This window comes from Silene latifolia, chromosome 6 (genome assembly GCF_048544455.1).
Source record: "Silene latifolia isolate original U9 population chromosome 6, ASM4854445v1, whole genome shotgun sequence".
Lineage (NCBI taxonomy): Eukaryota > Viridiplantae > Streptophyta > Magnoliopsida > Caryophyllales > Caryophyllaceae > Silene > Silene latifolia.
This window is the reverse complement of record NC_133531.1, coordinates 7,409,070-7,415,930: the sequence shown is the minus strand read 5'-3', so window position 1 is coordinate 7,415,930 and position 6,861 is coordinate 7,409,070. Positions and strand designations below refer to the sequence as shown.

Sequence of the window (6,861 nt, the reverse complement as noted above, 5' to 3'; positions counted from 1 at the left end):
CAAGGCTACTCGATCGAGTACCCCCCTACTCGATCGAGTACCCCAGCTACTCGATCGAGTAACCAACAGGTCAGAAACTTTTCTAAAACGCAACTTACCCTTACTCGACAGAGTAAGGCCTACTCGATAGGGTACCCCAAGACTTATAAATACGGAGTATTACAGGTCTTGGGTCAACCCTTTGTAAAAATTGTTCACTAGCTCGGCCTCGTAGATGCCATGGTGGGGGCATAACCGCTGGAGTTTCTTATACCCCTCTCATGCCTCATATAAGGTCTCATTCTCTTCTTGAGTAAAGTTTTGTAGTTCACTATTGACTTTTGCCGTTCTTTAGGGTGGGAAATACTTGTTCAAAAATGCCGAAGCCAACTCATCCCATGTCTTGAAGGAATCCAGATCACAATTCTTTAACCAATCCTTGGCCGAACCCCTAAGTGAACGGGGGAACAACCTAAGGCATACCGCATCATCGGAGACCCCATTCGACTTGTACATATCACAATTTTCAAGGAACTCATTTAGATGATCATTTGGGTTCTCCAAGGGACCTCCTCCAAATTGGTTGTCTTGAACAAGGTTGAGCAAGGCATTTTTGATCTCAAAGTTATTAGTTTGAATTCTTGGCCTTTGGATGCTTGAGTTTACTATGTGCTTAGGAGCCATAGTCTCTCTTATCGGAACCGGATCACCCATGATATTAGATTCTTCTACTAATACTCCAAAATGATTCTCAAACGCTTCAATTGTTTCTTGTTGATTACCTTCTTCTACCGGTGGTGTATCTAGAAAACCCCTTCTTCTTAGAGAATTAAGTCTTCTTGCCGTGGCTTCAATTTCAAGATCAAGTGGATATGTTGGTTGACCTCTTCTTCGTCGCCTACTTATGCAAAAGACCTAAGCACTTGAAAGAAAGGATTAGTAACAAAGGACTTAGTCTAAACTAGAACAAAAACGATTAATATCTAGCCGTACTCCCCGGCAACGGCGCCAAAAACTTGATGGTTATCAAATTATACCTCGCAAGTGCATGATATGTCGATGCACACTTTAGAGGGTCGATCTCACAAGGAGTAGGTGGACAACTAATCGTTCTAATTCACGAGCATAGCTAAGTCAAAATAAAATAGAGAGGTGTAACGAACTAGCACTAAACTAGCAAAGTAATAGGTTAATAAACTAGACAAGCAAGAACAAGCTAGAAAGGATTAAGAGTAGATCAAATAATAGGAAACGCTAGAACTCGGTTCTCCCACGGATATACGTAAGTCCACATGTTAATTCTCTCGTCTAATCATAAAGGGTAGAAAGGTAAGGGGGATATGGCTCTAATTCGCCTAGAACCTCCCTCCCGGGTTCGCAATAGGACACTAGCTATCCCAACTAACCCCCCTCTCGGGTTCGAAAGTCGGTATTCCTAACTCAAAACCCAACAACCCCGAAGACATGCATTTTTCCAAGGAGGTCAAGAATTTAGTCAAGGTCACTAAGCACTCATCGTATTCCGGGTCATCCCACTCCTCCTCTCGGAGGTCGATTTCAAACGCTAGTCTAGAGGCACCCTCCCTCGGTTCTCCCTTTCGGTCTCAACCTTAGTTGGTGACAAGGTCAAATTCCGGGTATCCAATTTACAACCTAACCAACTCCCGTTGGTAGACAAGGGTCACAAGTCGACACTACCCAAAAGTCAATCCTTATACCATGTAATTCCTCTAAACTACTCTCACCAATTTCCCCCAACAAATTAGCCTTAATGAGAATTAATTAGTGAAATTACCCATACCGGGTCAAACCGAGTCCTAGAAGAAGACTACTCACTAATCATATTTTTAAAGGCAGGAGAAACAATAAAGATGAAGTCTTTAAGCATAAACATAATGGGAGAATGAATTCTACTTCTAAACATGCAACAATCCAACAACAAACATGAAGAAAGATAATTTAAACTAATAATGAGGATGATTAGACTAAAGACACAATCTTTAACAAAAGCTACTCAAAGATTCAATTTTTGACACAAGGAAACCAAAGACTCAATCTTTGGGTGTAAATAACAAGGATGAGCAAAGAAGAGATGAACAAGAGAGAGAATAACAATAAGCAAATAACAAGTATGGAAATTTAACATAAACAATTTAACAAAACTTAATGGAAAAGCAAATGTAAACTAATGAATATTAGGAAGAGAAATAATACCAACTCAATAGCAAGAGAGAAATTTTAATTGAACAATAAGGAAGGAGAAACCTTCAATCTTCTTACAACCCAATTTATACTACTAAGTATGATGAAATAATTGAAGAACTTGTCTAATTAAGGAAAGATTAACAAGGTAATTAACAAGGTTCAAACTTGGAAAAGGAGATTAATTCAGATCTGGGAGTGTGTGTAAAAATGGTTAAGGGAGGGGGTATATATAGTTTGCACCAAGATTAGGGTAGGATTTGTAAATGGGCTTGAAACACGGGTATGCGCTCCCGGCCGGTCAACCGGCTGCCGGGCCTATGACCGGCTGGGAGGTTCCTGGAAGTTGAATTATTTTTTGGATATCATCAGGTGTCCTTGGTCGGGCAACCGGCTGGGGGCACGTTGACTTCAGCTTAACTTCTGGGCTTTATGGGAACTCCCAGCCGGCTGGCCGGCCACCGGCTGGGAATCCTCTTTGCTTGGTTTTTACTTGAATTGTATATATTTGGTGTTCCCAGCCGGTCAACCGGCTGCCGGCCGGCCGGCTGGGAATACCTCTCAACACCAATTCTTCCTTCTTCCATGCTTAGTTGAGTGGACTCTTCTTCTAGCTTCAATTCTCCCATTCTCGCCTCAATTCCTGCAAGGGAGGTACAATATCATAGGCATGGGAATTGGGACATGAATTGCAAGCAAGAAAGCGTAAAACCGACTCAAATGGAGTCGGAAAGCATGAAAATAGAGGGGAAAAGTGGTGCAAAAGGATCTTATATCAACCCTAGTCGAAGGGAAAAAGAGTGTAGCCATCATGTCTTAAGGAGAATCAATCAATCCAATAATTATTGAATAAATCATTCAATACCTTTGAGCGATTCTCTTTGCTAAACCAGAAATGTATGGATTGACATTCTCATTGTAAACTTTGACAACATTATTTTCCAATCTCTATGGTACTTCTCGACCATAAACTAATTTCACATGTTTAGCCAATTGCTCATTTAATTCATTATTCTCATATGCTCAAACTTTAGGTTGAGACAATAATAATTTCCTTCAAGTAAACTCTACAGGAGTTTGTGATGGTCTCAAGTTAAACCTCGCAAGTGCACGATATTATCGTTGTACACTCTAGAGGGTCGATCCACAAGGAGTAGGGGTGATTACTAATTGTCTATATTCTTGAGCTTAGCTAAGTCGATAGATAACAAAGGCGGGGGTAACAAACTAGCACTAAACTAACCAATTGAAAGACTATAAACTAGACAAGACAAGAACAAAATAAAAGATAAGGGATAGATCAAATAAAGAGAAGGACTAGAACTCGGTCCGACCATAAATATGAGTAATTCCACATACTAATCGTCTAGGCTAATCAAAAGGGGTAAGTAGGTGAGGGGGAGATGGCTCTAATTCGCCTAAGACCTCCCTCTCGGGTTCGAAATAGGACACTAGCTACCCCGGCTAACCCCCCTCTCGGGTTCGAAAGCCGGTATCCCCAACTCAAAACCTGACAACCCCAAGAACATGCATTTTCCCAAGGAGGTCAAGTAAATGGTCAAGGTCATTAAACCCTCATCGTATTCCGGGTCATCCCACTCCCTCTCTCGAGGGTCGATTTCAAACACTAATCTAGAGGCACCCTTCCTCGGTTCTCCCTTTCGGTCTCAACCTTAGTCGGTGACAAGGGTCGGTTCCCAAATATCCAACTAACAACCTAACCAACTCTCGTTGGTGGTCAAGGGTCAAGAGTCGACAATACCCAAGAACCAAACCTTAAACATGAAATTCCTCTAAACTACCCTCACCAATTTCCCCCACAAAAATTAGCCCTTAATGATAATTAGTTAGTGAAATTACCCACATCGGGTCAAACCGAGTCCTAGAAGGAGACTACTCACTAATCATGTTCTTAATAGCAAGATAAACAACAAAGATGGAAACTTTGAACACAAACATGGGTGGAAGATGAATTCTACTACTAATCATGCAAATATCCAACACAAATTATGAATAAAGGTGAATTAATCTAATAACAAGGTTTTGTAAACTAAAAGACACAATCTTTGACAAAATCAACTCAAAGATTAAGTCTTTGAGGACAACTAGCAAGGGTGAAAGAAATAATGGAAAGATAAACAATGAAAAGATGAACAATGGTAAGAATAACAACAATCAAACAACAAAGATGCAAACTTAACATGAACAACAAACAAGAGAGAGAGATTTTGACTAAACTATCAACAAACAACAAGTTTCAACAACTTCCAACAAAAAGAAATCTAACAACAACAAACAACAATGGAAAACAATTGAAGAACAAGGGAGAAAAGAGAAAAAAGAAAGAAACAATACCAACTATTGAAAGGATGAACAATAAGGAAGAACAAGGTAAGAACAATAATAATAATCTTTGATTGATGAAGAATGATTGCCAAGTTACAAAGGATTTGAGTTTCCTCTCTTAACCTTACAAATTTCTTCCCCAAACTAGGATTAGATCCTTAATTTTCTGGGAAATCAAGTATATATATGCCTCCAAAAAGTTAGGTGAGAGTACAAAAAGAAGAAGACGAAAACTGCAGCCGAGGGAGTAAATTGTACCCGGGAGGGTACAATTATGCCCGGGCGGGTACAATTATACCCGGGCGGGTACAATTGTACCCTCTCGGGTAAAAAGTCAAAATGGGCTGAAAAAAAGCTAAAAACGCCAAACGGGTAAGAGGTACCCGACCGGGTAAGGTTATGCCCTTGGTCGGGTAAAGTTGTGCCGGCCAGGGTGAAGTTAACTCCCTCGGTTGTAATTCCTCCTAGTTGCTTCCATTCTTCGAGTAAATTCCGCTCCAAGTTCCGTCCCTCTTACATTTTCGAGCATGGTACCTACAAAAGGGTTCATAAGTACGGGAAAAATGCTCAAAAGAGGTCTTACACTAAGCATGAGGGAAAAGAACTCGGACTAGGCTAATACTAACTAAATGAGTTCATAATGCTTGATTTATCATGACAAAATGGGTCCGGGACATCAAAATATGGGCGTTAATATGGTGTTATCAGTTTGAATATTCCATTTTGGAAATAATCACGATAACCATTTAATCGTGTCGTAGAGGTTCATATATATTCATGAGTTCGCAATACTCAATTCATAAAACATCTATCAAAATAAAACAATATAATAAATCATGTGCATGCATATAATATGTAACTAATTCTAAACAACATTCTAAAACAATGCAATAATGTGCATATATATTAAAACTAAAATGAAAATGATGAACTTAATCTCTAAATGCACGTGATGATGACTCGATAATGAAAACTGTCTAATTTCTTTTCCAATATTCATAATTTGATTTGACTTCAAGTCAATAACTGGACTTCTAGTCCATGAGCTCATTTATAATCATAGATTATATGTCGACAATCAAAATGGACTTATTTATAAAATCCCCATTATCTAGTCCATTCTTTCCGCGCGCAAATGCATATTAGTTCTTTAAACATATCGATATAATTTCAACATCTTGCGATATTGTCAGTACTGATCAGTGATATCTGAATATATTTATGGTACCATTCATTATCTATATAAGCCATCTATTATCATTCAGATATTTATGTCACTTCCGGGACATCCAAATTTCTTTACTCCATAGGAGTACCAACTGCACAAGCTTGTCATTTTCTTATTACTTGAAATATGTGAACCGATATGATTCTCACACTACATTTCACGTGTGGTTATTGTTCAATTTGGCAAGAAACTAATATTTTCATTACATATATTTTCTATGACTAATGTATAGCTCGCTATACCACATATCGGCCTAATCTGTCTATAATTAAATCATAAATTTCAATGTATGAAAATAACACATTTTGACAAAGTGATCAAAGCGGTATCATAATACATCTTTATTACCAAATGAATTCCATCATTTGTAATTCCATGAACCTCTGTTTGATGTATTTTGAAAACAAACCGTTGAACTTCAGGTCCAGTTGGGGACAATATACTTGTTTGTTTTTACCAACTTCTCCTTATCATTCTCCCCCTAAGGTGTAAAAACCATAACCACCTTAAACATTAATTTCTCATATCACCGATAAGAATTTATATGAGCATTTTTTGTACAATAACAAAATCTTTGGGGGAGTAACATATAATGCAGTTGGATTTTAAATGTGCTGAATCACAATGCTCGATTCGGAGACTAATGATTTCATATAATAATCAAACTGTGATTTTCACACAATAACTACTCATAAAAATCATTATGTGACTATAAGCCACTTAATATAGTGTCAATCCATACTTGTAAAGCAATATAAGACAATTATTATTATTAACTCAAATTACGGAGTACTATATGAAAAACGTAACTCTTAATTCCCGTCATATATGTTTGATAGCTTAGAAAGGTGAAAGACTTGTGATGTTATCAAGCATTACATACGCGGGATTACAATGACGGACCAAAAGCAATAAATGGATTTGAAGATATACATGATTCATTGTTAGTCAGAATACATTGAAGAATTGCTCTATCACTTTACGGAATGCACATCATATTGAAAGCCAAAGCATTGTTGAAATACAATGACACTATGACAGGCCTCTACAATTTGATGTAAAAAAAAATAAAAAACATCAGAATCATTGAAGATAATTAAAGACAA

General features: G+C 38.0%; 1 non-coding gene across 1 annotated transcript; it reads left to right on the top strand.

Annotated features, from left to right (window-relative positions):
• Nucleotides 1-214: 214 nt before the first annotated feature.
• On the top strand, nucleotides 215-321 carry LOC141589514 (small nucleolar RNA R71). The gene has a single exon (XR_012520449.1). It is a non-coding gene; the product is annotated as a small nucleolar RNA R71 (small nucleolar RNA).
• Nucleotides 322-6,861: the final 6,540 nt, after the last annotated feature.